The sequence below is a fragment of the Chanodichthys erythropterus genome, chromosome 20 (assembly GCF_024489055.1).
Source record: "Chanodichthys erythropterus isolate Z2021 chromosome 20, ASM2448905v1, whole genome shotgun sequence".
Lineage (NCBI taxonomy): Eukaryota > Metazoa > Chordata > Actinopteri > Cypriniformes > Xenocyprididae > Chanodichthys > Chanodichthys erythropterus.
In genome coordinates, this window is record NC_090240.1 from 14,440,474 (window position 1) to 14,460,654 (window position 20,181).

Genomic DNA, 20,181 nt, shown 5'->3' on the forward strand with positions numbered 1-20,181 from the left:
AGTTCTTAGCTAATTGTTTTCTCTTAAAACCTATTCACAAAGCTGCTGAGACAAACTTTTACTAAGGAATAGACTGAAGTCTTAAGCTAAGAGTAAGGGCAGGTTGACCTCGTTGCTATGGAGTATACACACAGTGATTGGCTGATGGGGGAGGAGTCAGCCATTTAATCATAGAAATATTGTAGAATGAGGTGTCATGTTTCCATATTAAAATAAAGGTTTTAAAATACAAATGTTGCCCTATTCAATTCAATTTTTTAAAATATTTTTTAATAAAAATGTTATGCCATAGTCAAAATAAAATGTTGCCATATTGTTGCCATAAAGGTTTTAAAATGTAGGCTAAGTGTCACTAATTAAACTAGTATATACAGTTAATTGTCCACCTCTTGGATGTCTGCATCTCAAGAGATTGCAGAATTCAAGCGACAAATTACGTTTTATAAACAAAGTTTGGGAGAAACACATTGAAACGGTCTTTCTAATCAGCTCGAGAGGACGAATACACAGATAAGAGCCGACTCGCCTAGTTACTTTGACAGTTTTCTGCATATATATATATATATATATATATATATATATTTTTTTTTTTTTTTTACTTTACTGGCACATGTAATCAGACAACATTTATTCATATGGACAATCATGCACACAATAGCTCTGTGCAAAATGAAAGAGTTGGAAGCAATGTCCAAGAAGTGCAGAAATATCTTTCTGTACCACTTTATGGTTGTGCTGTGTTGTGTAGCACTGTATCAGCTGATCAGACAGGTCAATGCCCCCCATGTGTTTGTTGTATCTCTTGGGATCTCTTTTGAACAGGTGTTTGGAAATTCTCATTGTCACATCTGTGTAAAAAAAAAAAAAAAAAGCATGAGCATATTGACAACACAATCACTATGGCCATGCATAAAGACAGCAGTTATTGTAAGCATTTACACTTGAGCATATATACAAAAACATTTGTATGTGACATTAAGGCAATTTTGTCAAAAGCTAGCCAAAACTAGCTAAAATAGTCTGAAAACTCATGAGTTTTACATTATCACCATGCACAACAAAGACAACAGTTTCTGTAATGCCATACATGTACATATACGTTTTGAATTATGATGTTTACAGTTACATCTAAAATATTACTGTGCACTTACTCATGTTGATAACACAAAGAAATTATAATATTATCATCAATCAATAATGGCCATTCATAACAAAGACAGCAAGTTTTCGTACAAGAACATACTTTTGTATTATGACGATGTAAACATCTGTAAAATATTATGTCTGTGCACTGGGTATGATTCTCGATCGCACTGAGAACTGAATGACACCTGCGTGCCCGTGCGTGGTGCTGGTGAAGGCGAGCACAATGCAGACACATTCCTAAACAAATAAAACACTGTTAGCATACATTGTCCAAAGTAAACTGATGGGCAATTAGTGGGTATGGACACATAATGTATGTATATATCTGCTGACAATGGGCGATAGGACGGAAAAATATATATTGATTGGCCGTAGGCCGCGAGTATCTGTTGATGGGCCATATAGACTGCATGTATTTAGTGCATTTCAAACATTTACATCTTTATTCACTATAAGCACAATATAGTGTGAAAATTCATACAAGTTTTATATTATCAGAAAAAGAATTATATAACACTAAACAACTTACCCCGTACTTTTATCCTCCTCAGAGTCAATTCGCTGTTTGAAATGCACTGTTCGTCATCTCAATCATCCTTCGAGTCCGTCCAGAATCATCTGAAGGGCCTCTTTACCAGAGTAGTGCGCCATCCTCAAAACATGACAAACATTCAGTGAATCTGATGTTTTGTGTGGCATAGAACGAGGGGCGTGTGCGATGCAGACAGTTCACAAACTATTTACCATGTGAACAGCGCAGGGGTGTGGCGGTCTCAGCTCATTACAGATAATGAAGTGTTAAGGAAAAGGAACCTCTCCTTGGTTTCAAAAGTTTTTTTTTTTTATAAACAGAATATTTGTTTTTGATTTGACTTACTTTATTTAAATGTAAACATTCCAAGCATTATGTAGACATGTCTCTCGTCTGTGTGGCAAGTATTTTCATGAGTTTCAGTTCATTTTAACTTGCATTTCAGAATTGACTTCACTGAGAGGGAGACATCAGATCACACATCATGTTTGTTTATTTTTGCGAAATATATAGTACACAACACTTTAGAATGTTGTATAACACTGGTATGTGTGATCAAATTCGGCTGAGTATTTTGAGTCTCTTTCACACCAATAAGAAAAAAAGTAAGGTGGTATCACCAGCGCGACCGCCGACCTGAAGGAGTTAACTGAAGAGGCAGGACAAAACGCAATAGACACTTAGAGGACAGACAGCAGTGTATAGAGTGTACTCAGCTGAGAGAAAGGGTGATAAAAAGAAGACGCGTGTTACGGATGTAAAAAACAATATGCGCCAGAGGAATGAAAGCTTCTGAATGAACTGCCATAGATGTGGAAAACGTGGACACAAAACAAGCATGCAGGGCCAAGCAAGCTTCTGTGGGGTGCCAACAACGGTGTTCAAAGGACAAAAAGGAGAGAAAAAAGAAAAAGGTAGGAGAACTCATCTCACTAGAGAAGAAAGTGATGAGAGGGAGGACACCAGTGATATTAAAGACCCCCTATGGTGAAAATCAAGTTTTTAATGTTGTTTATATGTCTTTGTAGTGTTTTTAATATGCTTTAAGACAATCCATGTGCAAATTCATAAGACAGCACCATTGCTGAGTATTTTATGTTTGAAACTGCAGTAAACCAAAGACAGTCTAAAACCCGCGGTTTGAAATCGTGGGTGTTTGTGACGTCACAGACTACCATAATTTCCGGACTATTGAGCGCACCTGAATATAAGCCACACCCACTGAATTAAAAAATATATATTATTTTGAACATAAGTAAGCCGCACATGTCCATAAGCCGCAGGTGCCTACCGGTACATTGAAACAAATTAACTTTACACAGGCTTTAACGAAACACAGCTTGTAACAAAAATAAATAGGTTAACAAAAATAAATAGGCTTTAACGAAACACGGCCTGTCACAAAAATCATCATCACTTTCATCCGGAGGCAAATCCCCCGCTGAGCCCTCTTCAACATGCAGCAGTCCAGCCTTTCGAAACCCGTTGATGATAGTGGATTTTTTGACAATGCTCCATGCTGTCAGGACCCACTGGCAAACTTGACCATAAGTTGCTCTTCTCATGCGGCCCATTTTAGTGAAGGACTTTTTCCTCACTTGTCATCCAAGCCTCCAACTGAACCCAGAGCGCCACCTTAAATGCACGATTTACACTGATGTCGAGTGGCTGCAAATACTTTGTTGTGCCTCCAGGAATCACAGCGGGAATTGAGTTTGTCCTCTTGATGGCTTCTTTCACCGAATCGGTTGTGTGGGCCCTCATGCTATCCAAAACGAGCAATGCCTTGTTCCTGTGAAAGAATCCTCCGGTCGCTTACCGTAACACTCCGTATGCCATTCATGCATTAGGCCTTCCGTCATCCATCCTTTCTTGTTGACTTTCACAACAATTCCTCTCAGGAATTTTTCTTTTGGCATCGTCGTGCGTTTAAAAATCACCATCAGTGGAAGCTTTTCTCCCGATGCCGTACAGCTCAGAACACAGGTGAAGTGCTGTTTTTCATGCCCGGTTGTTTTCAGAGTGACGGACGATTCGCCTTTCCTGTTGACAGTCCGAGTGAGAGGCAGGTCAAACGTCAGAGGAACCTCATCCATGTTTATGATGTTGTGCGGGCCGATGGAATGCTCCGCTATCTTTGCATCAGTGAATTTGTGGAAGTTTGAAACTTTTTCCTTGTAGTCAGGAGGGAGCTGCTGACACAGACTCGTCCGTACCCTGATGGACAGGCCTTTACGTCTCATAAATCGGAGACACCACGATGGTCCACCTCTAAAATCCTCAAACTTCATTGCGGTGGCGACTGTTTTGGCTTTCAGTCCGATCTGCACAGTTGAAACACCTCGGCCGTCTGCTCTCTGTGTGTTGACCCAGTCTTCGAGCTCATTTTCTAGTTCAGGCCATCTGCTTTTCTTCCCTCTGAAAGCTTTAGTTGTCTTTTTGCACAGAGTCAATTCCTCACGTTGCTGTTTCCAACATCTTATCATTGACTCATTAAGACCAAGCTCCCATGCAGCAGCTCTATTTCCTTTTCCAACAGCCAGATCACTCGCCTTCAACTTGAAAGCTGCATCATATGCATTTCTCTGTCTTTGCCATGATGAGGGTGACAAAATGACAAAATGACTACCGTAATCAGAATGATAGGAGAGCGCTCTTGATTTAATCTAAACAGTAAACAAAAAAGTTTGACCTTAACCCATTCGGCAATTTCATTGGTCTAATGAAAGCTTCATGCCGCCAAAAAACTGAGCAAAAGAAAAAAAAAATTGAAAGCGGGAAAAATACATATATTAGCCACGTCATTGTTTAAGCCGCAAGGTTCAAAGCATGGGAAAAAAGTTGCGGCTTATAGTCGGCTGGCTGCCGCGCCTCCTTGGTTGAAGCAACCAATGGTCAGGGTGCCCCATTTGGTGGGCAAAACTTCCTTTGTCTTGTCTTTCGACTTGATTTGCATAACTTACGAGGCATCAAATCGGAGTGTACTTTTTCCTAGTACCATTAAAAATAGAACAATGCATTTTACAGTACAATGACATACATGGGTGAATAAGGCAGACAAAGAGCTTTACGAAGAGTCCAAACTTGACAGGTGGCCAACAGCATTTAAGGAAGATACACTTTATACTCTAATACTATCGCTTAACATGAAAATTAACCCACTACAGTCATTTCTAAACTTCTACACAACGAATTCGAAATGCAACTTGAACTGCATGACGGGTACATTTTGGCAGTCATATTTTGAGAATAAATGTACATTCAATCTCTAAGCATGTTTGTGTGTGTGCATTGGTTTTGGCTGTAATATCTGTGCGCGCCTGGCTTGCCGTAATTCGATCCGAGGTGGCCGCGGTCCCTTTGAAGTCGCAGGGGAAGTATTCAGGAATCTATCAAAATAGCCATAAAACGGGTCTCGTGATCCATTAGTGTCCACCAGGCCGGAGCCAATGTGAGATTTACAAACACAGGATCAGCAGGCTAAAAGCATTCTGAAAATTCCAAAGTTTATTGCCCCAGTCTGATACTTGAACATATGCTACAATACTGTCTGTTCTACTGAGAAAATCTCACTTGAATTTTTTTTTTTTTTAAATAAGCCATTTTGGTGATCAAATATGAGTTTTAAGGGATAAAATAATTGACTACAGGACTTTAACACAATATACAGTATATCCCAAGTCCAACCCAAAGTGGCTCTTATCACACAGAAGGTGAATGTGAATTGCATGGAAGTGGAGTTTGAAGTCGACAAAGGTTGTGGAGTGACGATCATCAGCAATATTCTAAGTTGTGGAAACAAACAGACATGCCAGAATGGAAACCTTGCAGTTTGAAACTGAAGACGTGTACTGGTGAAAAGATGGAGGTGCTAGGCCAGACTACAGGAACAATGGAAATCAAAAATGTAAGAAAGAAGAAAGGGGGAGGAAAAAAAATAATAATTTGTTGGGGATAAGCTGACTAAAAGACTTACGGTTGCTGCCAGAGCTGGTGAATCAAGTAACCACAGAGCCAGCACTGAAGTTGACAGACATGCTAGACAGACATGCAGAGGTGTTCAACGAAGAGCTGGGGCAGCTTAAAGGCACCACAGCTAAAATTCATGTCAACACCCAAGGCCCAACCATGATTCTACAAGCCCAGATGTATTCCATTTGCTGTTAAGCCCTTGGTGGAGGCCGAGCTCCAGAGACTGGTTGAGGAGAACATCATTGTATTCGAAATTGTGTTAAGAAATCAAATGGCTCCTTTATGGAGATTACAAACTCATGGTAAACAGATCATCCAGTGTGGAACAATATCCTATTCTGAAAGTGAAAGATTTGTTCACTCAGTTAGCTGGAGGCCAACAATTCTCCAAACTGGACATGAGCCATGTGTATCAGCAAATTATGCTGGATGAGATTGCCAGGAAATATGTGGCTATTAACTCACACAAGGGAATGTAAACTTGCTGTAGGCTGCCTTTTGAAGTGGCGGCGAATCCAGCCATTTTCCAACGCACCATGGAGGGAGTCCTGCAAAACATAAAACACGTTACAGTTTATCAGGATGACAGTCACAGGGGCCAGTGAAAAAGAACATCTAAGAAACTGGAGGAAGAAGTGGACCAAGTGTGAGTTCCTGAGAAAGGAAGTGGTCTTCTTTGGTCACAAAAGTGCAGGTGATTCAAGAAGCACCCGCTCCTCAGACAGTGAGTGTACTGAAGGCTTATCTAGGCCTGCTGAATTATTATCACAAGTTCCTGCCTAGCCTGTACAGTGTTGGCACCATTGCACACGCTGTTGAGAAAGGAGACAAATACCATGTACCCAGCAATGGGCAGTTGTGTGGGTATGACTACACCATTGTGTATCGAGCAGGCCAGGATCAACAAAACGATGATGGATTGAGCAGATTGCCGTTGCCGACTCCAACAGAGGAAGAGAGAATACTGCTACTGGATGAAAATGATGTGTCACTGGTAAAAGCAGAAATGGACCAATAAAGATCCTGTTTTAGCATGGGTGAGAGAATATGTGCTTAGAGGATGGCCTTAGAGGCTGGAGGATACAGATTTTGGAGCATACCTTAAACAACAGGATGAACTTGGTGCATCCTTACATCCCTGGGAAATCCCAAAGCTGCCATGGAGGAGGATCCAAAGTGATTATGCAGGACCGTGGCTAGGTAAAATGTTCCTGATACTGGTGGATGTGTACTCTAAATGGATAGAGGCTTATTCGTTGAATAGATCCACATCCACTGTTAACATCCAGTGCCTGAGACAAAGCTTCAGCCAACATGTGTTACCAGAAATAGTAGTGTCAGAAAAAGGCAGCTGTTTCACAAGTCAGGAGTTTCAAGAATTCATGTACTATAATGGCATCAAGTACATTACCACTGCACTGTACCATGCAGCTTCTAATGGCTGAAAGTCACCCGGGAGCTGTTGTGTGGATGGAAATTGAGGTCTACCTTAGATCTCATTCACCCTGACTGCAAGCAAGTGAAGCAAAAGTGGTACCACAATCAGCATGATAAAGAGAGACATTTGAGTGTAGGTGATCAGGTGTATACCAAGAACTTCAGTTCAGGCCCTACCTGGATTCCAGGAACAGTTCAGAATAGGACTGGCCCTCTACAATTGCACTAGGAAATGGCCAGGCAGTGCGCCGGCAGATTAATCGAGGAACAGACATATAGTATCTCCTGCTGGAACAGCTGTGTTGTTGGAGCCTTCCTTGCAAGTGGAGCACACGTGACAAATAATATTGCATTTGTTACTAATATTACCATAGGCCAGTAGGTACGACTATGGAGATGTGATAAAGACAATACTGGTAAAATAATTTTAATACAAAGATTTGCTTTAACTATTAAAGAAATTGCTGATTTTTGAAAGGAAAAAAATAAATAAAATGCTAAATCAACAATTTGTCAATTTTTGTTCAGTAGCAACACAGTGTGTTAAGACTTTTAAATTTAATTCAATTGAAAGTAAGTGAACAATTTCACCTGACTCTTGGTTTGTTCGTTCAATTATTCTAAGCCAGTAGTTCCCAAACTGGGATACGTGAGGTGACAAAAGGGGGTACGTGAACAAAAATGCTGAATAGTTCATTTAATTGTACCTTAAAATAATATTAAAATCGAGCATGCATTTCTAACTGCAAAAATGTCGTAAATCCAGAACATTTAATTAAATTACCTCATCATTTTAAGTCAAAAATGACTATCCACAGAAGCAGCATTCATATGATAGATTGTGAGCAGAGTCTGCTGCCTTTAACGCTAAATTACTGCCGTTCTCGACAATGCACCTTTGTGAAAGTGGGGATTTAGCACTTACTCACATGAAGAACAAATATAGACACAGATAATGGATTCATTTCAATTTAAGACTCAAACTTTCTCTGATACAAAAACGTACCTTGTGTGAGTTCTTGTATTTAATGATAACGAGCAAGAATGCAATTGTTCCCAAATATCCACATGACCACAAACATGACATTATTATACAACAGGTCAAAAAACAAAACATACATTTTAAACACAGTACCTTTGGTATTTACTCTATTTTGCAATGAATAGTTCTGATGAAAACCACAGCAGAACTACAATACACGTCGGTGTTTCACGAACAATTCTGCAGCTTTGAACAATGATTCAATGATTCATTCACAGCCTCTTGTTTCATTACTGAATGAATAACTCAATGACTCACTCATAAAAACAGTGACTTGCTGCACCTACTGGCAGTTTTAGTTTAATATCTAAAAGTTTTACTTAGTTTTACCATCATTGCATATTTCTCTATTGAACATTTTTATTTAAAACATTTTTATAAAGTTATTAATAAAGGTAAAAAAAAAAAAAAAAAAAAAAATGCACTGGAAAATAAATTTAGGGAGCAAATATTGTCCCTTAATGGTAAAGGTGTGACTGCAGTCGAAGTGGAAGAGAGGATGCAGAAGGATCTACACCAATATCAATTTTAAAATAAACAATTACAAAGTTCACAGTTGTAAAATTGAACAGTTCACTCAATCACATTTAAAAAAAAAAAATACTTGGAATTGAAACTGCAGTCACGCCATCTATGATTAAAATGTATTGCGCGTCTACATGAGGTTGCGTGGTAGGCGTTTAGTGTCGGTAGAAATATTTTTAAAATTCATTAAAAAATAAATAAAATCAAACTGTTGACTGCAAACTCCACCTGATTCTTGTTCTACATCTCCCCTAGAACCACTGTGGTGATTTTCATGTTCTTTTACTGTTTTATTCTTTAATAATTACATGCAAAAGTTATGACAAATATGGTTTACTTGGCTATACAGACCAATTTTAAAAATTAATAAAAATATTAAATCAATTTGCTTTCTGCAAACTCCACCTGTGTTACAATACAGAAGGGTCGGAGACTGGAGATAACAGTTAATGATGTTTATTTGACACACAGCAGAGGATACAGACATGCAGGTGAGTATGTAGTGAACCTTGGAGTGAATGATGAGAGATAGATGAATGATACTGTCCTTTATGTTGGTAGTGGTGAAGATCCTGGGCAATGGTGAAGAGGAGCAATGCTGGAGACGGAAGACACTCACACACAGACTGGGAACACATGAGGAGACTTGAAGACAGGTAAGTAGATCGCAAGGAGTCCTTGAGGTAAGCATGAAGGTAAGGCTAGATGCGAACGAGACCGGACGGTGACTGAAGGTGTGCGAGTGTCTTATGTGGTGACTGATTGGCGTACTGATTGAGTGCAGGTGCATGTGATCAGTACTCTGGTGAGGGAGTGCGCTGGGGGTCTGTGACAGAACCCCCCCCCCCCCCACACACACAGCCCGCTCCTGAGTGCCGAGGACCCCGACGTTGTGGTGGTCGTCCTCTTCCATGTGGGGCAGGTCTGTTGGGATAAGTAGCGTGGAAGGTGTTAAGCAGATTGGCGTCGAGTATGTAGTTTCTGGGGGAGACACTGGGGGTTGGTAACAGAGCATGCATTGGAAAGGGGTGATTCCAGTAGATGGTTGTACCAGGGAGTTTTGTGCGTACTCGGCCCAACCCAGGTACTGTTCCAAGAGTCCTGGTGGTCGTGAGAGGAGGTACGGAGAAAGCGACCGATCTCCTGGATCTTCCTCTCCGTCTGCCCGTTCGACTGTGGGTGGTAACCAGATGAGAGACTGACAGTCACATCTAGGATTGAGAAGAATGCTCTCCATACCTGGGAAATGAACTGAGGTCCTCTATCCGATACAATGTCCTCGGGGAATCTGTAGTATATGAAGATGTGATTAAACATGAGTTCAGCAGTCTCCAAAGCAGTGGGCAGTCCCTTTAAAGGAATCAAACAACAGGATTTGGAGAATTTCTCAACAATCACAAAGATACAGGTACAGTAGGGCTGGGCGATATATCGAATGCTTTTGTCACGCGCATTTAGTCAGTAAAGCCGGTTCCCTGATTACCGCTAAATCGCCATCACCTGCTTTCAAATGGAGCGGCATTTAATAGACAGAGTCGTAGTTCATTGACAAACCACGCAATATCGCGTTCAATATCGACGGCAATTCATATCGATATTGAACGTGGCTTGTCAGTGAACTACGGCTCTGTCTATTAAATGCAGCTCCATTTGAAAGCAGGTGATGGCGATTTAGCGGTAATCAGGGAACCGGCTTTACTGACGAAATGCGCGTGACAAAAGCATTCGATATATCGCCCAGCCCTAAGGTACAGTCATTGGAAGCAGGTAGGTCTGTTATGAAATCAACTTTTAGATGTGACCAGGGTCTATTGGGAAAGGGCAGAGGAAGGAGCTTGCCGGATGGAAGATGCTGTGGACTCTTTGAGAAGGCTCATTCCTTGCCTCCCTGCACGTACCTTCTGACATCCGATGCCATGTTCGGCCACCTGAAGCGCTCCTTAAGCAGCGAGAGGGTTTCACTGACCCCCGGGTGACCAGTGCCGAGAGACGTGTGGGCAGTGTGGATGAGTGGAGTGTGCCGTGCCCTGGTGGTGTATTGCAAGCCTGGTGGGCAACCCGACGGAGTGTTGGCAGAGGCATTGGAGGAGGGCATGGTTTCCTCAGATCAGGTGATGGGACTGACGATGAGTTTCTCAGGCAGAATAGCAGAATAGCTTCAGGTTCTTCAGAATTTTCTTCAGGAGCATACAGACGAGATAAGGCATCCGCCTTGACGTTTCTGGAACCTGGACGATAGGAGATAAAGTGGGTTAAAGTGCAGTTAAAGTGGGTAAATAATAATAATAATGCCCAGTGTGCTTGTCTTGGGTTTAGCCTCTTAGCTACCCATAGATACTCTAGGTTTTTGTGGTCTGTGAGTATTAGGAAGGGATGTTTAGCACCCTCCAATCAATGCCTCCACTTTTCCAGGGCCAACTTGATGGCGAGAAGTTCCCTGTTGCCAATGTCGTAATTGACCTCCGTCAGGTTGAGCTTGCGGGAGAAGGTGGCACATGGATGCTGCTGAGATAACACCGCTCCTACTCCGGTGGTGGAGGAGTCAACCTCTACCACAAAGGGCTTGTCGGGATCAGGATGGACGAGGAGAGGAGCGGTGGAGAAGGCTTCTTTCAGGATGTTGAATGTGTTGGTGGCAGCTGGGGTCCAGGACATAGACTTGGGCTTATTACGAAGGAGGCTTGTAAGTGGGCTGGTGATGGAACTGTAATCTTGGATGAAGCGTCAATAGAAGTTGGCAAGACCAAGGAAGTGTTGGAGCTCTTTAATTGTAGAGAGAGTTGGCCAGTTCCTGATGGCATCCACCTACCTCTCGTCCATCGGTATGCCACTGCTGTCGATGTTGTATCCAAGGAACAGCACTGAGGGCTGATGAAAGGAGCATTTCTCTGCTTTCAGGAAGAGTTGGAATTCCCTCAGGCGTTTCAGGACCCCCGCAATGTGGTGGCGATGTTCGGCCATGCTCCGGGAGTATATCAGGATTTCATTGATAAACCAAGACGAACTTGTGGAGGAACTCCCGAAGCACCTCATGTATTAAGTCCTGGAATACGGAGGGGGCGTTGACTAGGCCATACGGCATTACAAGGTACTCCGTGTCCAGTAAGGGTCAAGTCAAGTCACCTTTATTATATAGCGCTTTTTACAATGCAGATTGTATAAAAGCAGCTTTACATTGATAACTGGTACATGAAGAGCTGCTGTGCAGCAAAAATTAAGAATAGTGTCAATGCAGGCAGATCAAAGCACTGTTGAATAAATGTCAAGAATACTGTTGAGTATCAAATGTCAAGTGTCCCCAGCTAAGCAAGCCAAAGGCGACAGCGGCAAGGAACCCAAACTCCAACAGGTGACATCAGGTGGCAAACAGGTGTTAAAATGGAGAAAAAAAAAACCTTGGGAGAAACCAGGCTTAGTCGGGGGGCCAGTTCTCGAACAGTGCTTTGTTACGAATCAGGTTGCTATCATAAATCTGATAGGATCGCAACATTCAAAGTATTTATTTCAGTTCCATCCAGTTGAGGATCGTATTCATCACGCCGCCATGGACGGTTTGTTGAGGAACTGTGCTACTGGCAGGCGTGTTGATGTCTTCACAATGGATGATGTAGTCGACTCGATATCTGCTGATACTTCAGGGCTGCGTTGTGGTTGTGTCCAATTGAGGATCGAGGTCACGAAGCCGGTCTTCCACTCGTCCCCCTCACGTATCCGGATGAGGTTGTACGCACAGCGAAGGTCCAACTTGGTGAAGACAGTGGCACCACGGAGATGTTCTAGCGCAGCTGGGATGAGAGGAAGGGGGTATCTGAACTTGACGGTGATGTTGTTCAAAGCCCGGTAATCAATACATGGCTGCAAGTCTCCGTCCTTTTTTGCCACAAAGAAGAAACTCAAAGCAGCAGGGAAAGTAGACTGGCGGATGTAACCTTTCGCCAGAGCCTCCTTGATGTAATCCTCCATGGCCTTCTCCTCCGGGATTGACGGGGTAGATCCTTCCCCTGGGCACGGATTCACCTGGAAGCAGATTGATGGCACAGTCCCATGGCCGGTGTGGAAGCAGCTTGGAAGCTCTCTTCGGGCAAAAGACGTCACTGAAGGGGGCATAACACGGTGGTATAGCTACAGAGCATTTTTCTACTGGACTTGCAATGAATGTGGCACAAACAGATGTTCAGGACATGGAGAAGATGGAACAGGAAACTCAGAAAAACAGCTTGAGAAACAGGTGTCGCCCCACTTCAGGATCTCACCAGTCTTCCAAGAGAGGACTGGGTTTTGCCAGAACCAGCAGATGTAGTTTTTCTACATGAAGAATTCCCACCTGACGCTGAATGGAACCGACACTCCGACATACTTGTTTTCTACTGAGGAGTTTTCCAGTTACTGAGTTGATCTGGTAGGTAGATGGCGTAGCCGAGGTCTTGAGCTTGAGCTGACGGCAGAGGGCGCCAGAGATGAAGTTGCCTGCTGACCCAGAATCGAGGAGTGCAATGACTGGAATGCAAACATCAGCAGCAGTAAGGGTTACAACAGTGGTGAGTGGTTTCATCTTATTTATAGAGGGAATGATGGCACTCACCATGGGACGAGGAGGACGAATTGGGCATGTGGAGATTACATGCCCAGGAGAACCACAATAAAGGCATAGATTCTGGGTCAGCCGTCTCTGCCGTTCAGTGGACGTGAGTCTTGAGTTATCCAGTTGCATGGACTCATGGTCTGGTTCTGGATGGCTGACGGACTCTGGTCGACGGAGGGAGGTATTAAACAGTGGCTTGCCCTGGTGCCCTTCAAGACACGACTGCATACGAGTGGCAAAGCGTATGGAGAGTTGGATGAAGCGTTCTAGCCCGATGGAATCTTCGTATGCAGCGAGATGCAACCGCACTGAAGGGTCCAATCCTTGTTGATAGGTGGTTAACAGGGCTTGTTTATTCTAACCACATGAAGCAGTAAGTTCTGAATTGAAGAGCATACTTATTCACAATCATTGTGCCATGTTTCAAATTATACAAATTCTCACCAATAGATTTCCTTGAATTTTTAAAGTTAGTCTGTATAGCAGTGTAAACTGTATTGGTCATGACTTTGCCATCTAATTATTAAAGAATAAAACAGTAAAAGAACATGAAAAATCACCACAGTGCTACTTGGGGAAATGTAGAACAGGAATCTGGTGGAGTTTGCTGAAAACAAATTGATTTCATATTTTTCTTAATTTTTAATACATGTCTGCATAGCAACAAACCATATTTGTCATAACTTTGGCAAATAATTATTAGGGATGCACCGATCCGCCTTTTTCGCTTCCAATACCGATACCGATACCGGGGTTTAAGTATCGGCCGATACCAATCCGATCTGATATTCAAGTAATAAGAAAAGTGCTAAATGAATAAACTGTATGCCTCACTTAGGGCTGTGACGGTCGGCATGACAACCGCACCACCGTGGTCATGGAGTGTCATCGGCGGTAGTGTGGCGTGTATATAATATATAATCTCAAAGTGCGTTAACCGAAAATTTTCCTTCACTGATGGAATTATTATTTTTTTTTTTTTTAGCAGTGACGGAAAAAATCTGTCAAAATGACGGACAGGCTGCAGATTACTGAGGCTGATGTAGCTTGTAACTAATTCCCACCCCTGTCCAGTAGGTGGTGAATGCACTCCAGTGTGGCAGCAGAGCGAGTTCAGTATCCAGAATAAAATAAAAACAATGCGTTTGCTTACACACCCAGTTTGACCTTTTTTTTTTTAATATATTATAATACTTATGCTTACATAATTAAGTTTCTAATCTGTTTTGTTTTTGTTTTATTTTTATTGCTGCTGACTAGTTTATGGTCAACGAATGGCTTTTCTGAGGTAGCCTATATACGTGATATTGTTTACAACACTGATTGAACTGACGTGATACAGATTTCGGTAAGCTACTGCAACTTTCAACATATTCTTTGATTTTCATTCATGTTTATTTCCTTCTGTAAAGTAGTAGCCTAAAGAGGAAAAGATGATCGCGTTCACTCGCAATACTCAAAAAGCGTTTAAGTTGAAAACTGAAAAGTGATGCAGACTTTAACTTTATCATAATACTTTCTTTTCATAAATCAATGCATAGCCTAGGCCTATTTGTTTATTCTATAACTTTGTGAATAAATATGAAAATGTGGACGAAATTAGAAGCTATTAAATGACTTAATTAAAATATGAAAATTATGATTATAATTGCCATTAACAATCTTTCATTGTGCAAAAGTATTATAACATGAACGGCTCTCATACGGAGTGGCACAAAGCGCTTGAAGCATCATGTAATCAGAGCGCGCAGCGGCAGCGCTCCGCAGTGAAAAGTTCAAAGCACAAAATGAAGATATATTGATGCGTATTGTATTACCGGTATCATTATCTACAGATGAAGCATAATAATAGAAACATTGATTCATCTTAGGGAGAGTTTCATTGTGTTGACTGTCATAACCGAACGCGACACGCAGTCTGAATGCTGAATGGAGAATGACTGACAGCCGCAGCGGAGGGAGGCATTTACGTGAACTTTAATTTAACAACTTAAATATTTATCTGTACCTCAAATTAAACTATGGAATGGCTTCAGAACACTTGGAATATAGTGCACAAAAACTTTATGGTGCTTTTTAATGTTTTTGTGCCTTTTATGGAGCTTAACAATAACACAGAATAGTACACGCACAGTATCAGATCAGTTTCTCCAAAGTGCAGATGGTGATACTGATTCACGACCTAGGGAACTAGGGAGCTGATTGAGACCCAGGGAAAGTTTTTTTTAGAATCGCGGAAAAACAATTCTAAAGCAATTATTAGCTCCTGAGCAGTTACTAAAGGTGCGTTCACACGGCCTGGTAATGTAGTTACAAGATTCTATCTTGTAAAAAGCATTCAAGTCCTCGTAGAGATCGTAGTTACAGCTTGTGGTACATCTGGGAGCTTTCAGAAAACTCTTAGCTTACATGGCCACTATACCACCTGACCGCTATCCGGTTGTTAATTCTGACGTCACGCGGCAGCGCTTCCGGATCCTAACGCTCTATCTCATACCACAAGAAAACAACAAATGGTGCTAATATACATACACGATGTGGTGTAATACTACAAAAAATATATATAATTATAACCTTTATCTCCATACCAAAATTCCAGATGGCCAGACAATGATTCATCCTTTATAAATCATTAAAATATTAATATCTGTGACGCTGTGAGCACGGAGACTTGTGTAGACTGTAAGTATTTAAAATGTTTAACTTTTTTAAATGAATGATGTTTTATATGAATAATTAGCGCTCATAAACGGCCGTCGATGGCATTCTCAAGTGAAGGCTTGGACCCGGAAACCGCGTTCTTTACGTCACGACCATAGACTGTAAAAAAATATGGACGTAGCGTCCGTGACGTCACCCATAGAGTTCTGAACAGCAGTTTTGAAGCGAAAATGAGGCCGCGGCCATCTTAGCTGCACGTCACCGCACGTCACTCCCGGATAACTGAAAATGGGCAAAGAGGCGGGGAGGTGGTTTGAGCTGATGTGATTGGTTGCTGAAACCACGCCCGTCTAGCTCGACGTGACCATGTTAGCAGGCAAATGAGCTATCTATCTTAGATACGATCTAAAATATTAATGAAGATACGTTTTATCATCAGAACGTTCTAAAGGTTTACTGTCAATCTACGGTGTTTTTTTTTAAATATAGATCCTCCAACACCAGTAGTGTTGGGTGTGCAAATAACAACATGGAAAATAAAATGGGACTTCATACCTTTATAATGAAATAGAGATCGCGAGATGAATCCAATCTGTGGCACTTGGGTAAAATATGAGTGTCCATTGCAAAACAAAAAAACATGTCACATTTCTTAATGATCTGCTCTCTGTCATCGTTCTTCAAGAAAGGATGCAATCTGAACAGCCTTTATGTTGTAAAACTGTATACTATCGTATCTAACAAACAAATGAGCCTGTGTCCAAAGTATATTTTTTTCAAAATAGTGCAGCAGTTTTAGTTATAAATATCCAAGCAGTGCTGTCGGATTTTGATATCCTCCCGCCATTGTCATTGTAGTTAATGCCACGATCCAACAACATGTGTTCTGTTTCTTCCACATGCATGCACATCTACAAAGACGCACATCAGTCTCGAATATTATGCAGCAAGCCATATTTTATAATTGTATAAAATAATCGAGAAAAAAAAAAAAACAACTGAGATGCCAAATTCAGCGGCAGCTGAGGTAAAGTGACAGCTCACAGACAGCAGCACAATCTACCTGTCACTCAAGTGACCACGCCCTTAATTATGCAGAACTTTAAGGCTTAATATAATTTAAACAGATAAGTTATAAAAAAAATTCACCCCCCTCAGAGTTGTCATGAAGGGCAAAAATAGCAGTATAGACCAAAACCACAATTTGAACCAACTTGTAAACATGTTTTTTTCTGCTATAAACTTGGCCAATTTAACATAGGACTCAATGAGATTCTGCTCTCTTTTGGAGCCTGTTTCTAGCGGCCAGTCAATGAATCGCAGTTTAAGTTATTGGTTATCAGTTCCGTATAGACCCTTTTACTGTTTGCACACAATGACGACGTAGCGACGTATGCGTGCGCATTTTGGCAACGGAAGTGGTGTTGTTCCCCATAGGTTCTAATGTGTTAGCAACTCCGAAAGTGATATATATATCTACAGCTTCGCGAGCGGATTAAGCAACACAGACAGATAAAGTTATTTTAAAAAGTTGACTTTATCAAATGGTATCCGGCTTTCAGATCCGTGTAGTCGAGTGGATAGAAGACGTTAGCAGATGGCCAAATACAGTGCCCAGATATATATACATAAACCAGGGCTTTCAAGTTTTAAAGACAGACAAGAATAACAAATATCCAACAACATGACATGATTTTTAAAGTGACCAATAACATCGACGATGTAATACACAATAATAGTGCTTATAAAATTATTAAGCCTATTTGGAGAGAGAGATGTTTAATGTGACAAAATGTCAGTCATCATGTGATAACGAAAATATAACTAGGTCTAGACTACTGAGCAGGTGTTTTCAGTGAACAGGCTGTAAAACTGTTGACTAAGTTCAGACACTCGGAAACATTCTCTAACAGCAGTCAAGTTGTCATTGTTTGTGTCAAACAAGCTGTGAATTTGTTCTAACATTAAAATAGGAGATCATGACTTATTCTGTGCTCAAAGTGATGCTCAGAGCTCCAGTGTTTTCCTCCGTGGGTGAGCGAGGATGATGGTGAACAATTCCAGGATATGTTTTTTTTTTTTTCATTGGTTGTTGCAATCTTACCTAGATACAATAGTGCCATTTTCTGATTGGCTACTGTGTAGCCCCTTTCTTTTTTTGATTGGCTGATAAGTGGCAGGCTACTCCATGGGAGACGCGCTTGATTTATTAAATTATGAAAAATAGTTTTTCTGCGTGAGAAATACAATGTGTGGCGGGAGTGCGTGACAAAAGACCGAAATGAGTGACTGTCACGCTCAGTGCGTTACACTTGAGAGCCCTGAAAAACTTTCAGAGTTGCTAACACGTTAAAACCAATAGGCAACAACACCCCTTCCGTTGCCAAAATGCGCGCGCAACTATTTGATCACGTGGGCTGTAAAAGGGTCTATTGGCTTCACGAGAGAAAGGGGGAGGTTGCCGCTTGGTCACGACAAGCGGATAGATTAATTTAGGCGTTGATAGTTGTGCCATGGAAACGCATAATTCCCAGTCCAAGGACCAAAAGGACGTGAACAGCTCCGAATATAGCGTCACATGTTGTCATTTCAAGATACCGGTAAATACAAGGTGACGTGAACGCAGCATCAAAAACAAAAGTAGCAGGGAAATAACTTTCCTACCCAATTCCACAGGTGCTGGTTTGAATCTCGAATCTCACAATCAACGTTCATCTCGCTGGAGGCGCCATCTTAAATCGTCACGCTGAAATGAACGCAGCTTCAGCGTAGGACAAAACCTGACATGCATGTGTAACAGGCAGTATTTAGTTCACAATACACATTAAATTCACTGCTTTTAGTTTAACAACAGTGAACAGTAGCACTTATTATCTTGTTCAGCATTTACTGCTACATTTCCATCAAATTCGGCATCTTAGATAACATTGCTCTACATAAACGAACATAAAATCATTCGTTCAATATCATTAACACCACAATATGAACATTAAGAACTCATATACACATCTTTTAACCATTAAACTCTTTTAGCTTGTTCAACATAAGATTTTATCTGTATTTCATTCTGATAATGAAATACGTTTTCACTCTCTCAATTCAGTAACGTACACAATTAAACACATTCATGAGAGTTCACACATCTCAAAATGTGTACTCACCAAATCCAAAGAAAATATGCCATAAAACTTTTCTGGTTTAATCTTCTCTGACGATTTTAACTTTCACTCAAAGTTATACTGCTGCTCGTCTCACCAGTCACGCAGAGATAAAATGGCTTCCCCCTTACAGCAACTAGCATGGTGGGGCGGGACTTCAACAGAACCTCACATAATTGGACAATTACCGAAATGTCAATCATCACACTGACATCCATTTCACTTTGATTTAAGAATTTTTCTTTCACCTTTTACTCATTTCGGGTTAGTTTATTATTTTAACAACCTCTTAAATTATTTCCTTTTAATAATTAATTGTTAAATAATTACACAGGGGTACACAACACATTGGCCATGTACACTGAAGCTAAATTTGGTTGTCATTTCACATTTTAGTGCTTAATCGCGTTCTGTACACACACAGTTCAGTAAAATACGGGCGTGACAACCGCATTCCTCAACCGTATTAAAGGGTTAGTTCACCCAAAAATGAAAATGTTGTCATTTATTACTAACCCTCATGCCGTTCCACACCCGTAAGACCTTCGCTCATCTTCGGAACACAAATTAAGATATTTTTTGTTGAAATCTGGTGGCTCAGTGAGGCCTCCATAGGGAGCAATGACATTTCCTCTCTCAAGATCCATAAAAGGTACTAAAAACATATTTAAATCAGTTCATGTGAGTACAGTGGTTCAATATTAATATTATAACGCGACAAGAATATTTTTGGTGCACCAAAAAAACTAAATAACGACTTATTTTGTGATGGCCGATTACAAAACACTGCTTCATGAAGCATCGGAGCATGAATGAATCAGTGTATCGGATCATGATTCAGATCGCATGTCAAACTGCTGAAATCACATGACTTTGGCGCTCCGAACAGCAGATTCGATACACTGATTCATTCATTCAGCAGATTCGATACATTCTGATTACTCACATGAACTGATTTAAATATATTTTTAGTACATTAATGGATCTTGAGAGAAGAAATGTCATTGCTCCCTATGAAGGCCTCACGGAGCCATCGGATTTCGACTAAAATATCTTAATTTGTGTTCCGAAGATTAATGAAGGTCTTACGGGTGTGGAACGCATGGGCGTCGGAAGCAAAAAAAAT

At 41.1% G+C, this 20,181-nt stretch overlaps 1 protein-coding gene across 2 annotated transcripts in view; it reads right to left on the minus strand.

Moving 5' to 3' along the window:
* The window catches only part of haus8 (HAUS augmin like complex subunit 8), a 191,224-nt gene extending 172,043 nt beyond the window's left edge, over nt 1-19,181 (minus strand). The window contains exons 1-2 of one of the 2 annotated variants that reach the window (XM_067370574.1): nt 19,059-19,181; nt 18,562-18,677 (exon numbers count right to left, since the gene is read on the minus strand). The gene's annotated coding sequence lies outside the window, so the exon portion shown is untranslated. The remainder of the gene's footprint in view (nt 1-18,561; nt 18,678-19,058) is intronic. The other variant, XM_067370575.1, reaches the window with a different exon arrangement.
* Nucleotides 19,182-20,181: the final 1,000 nt, after the last annotated feature.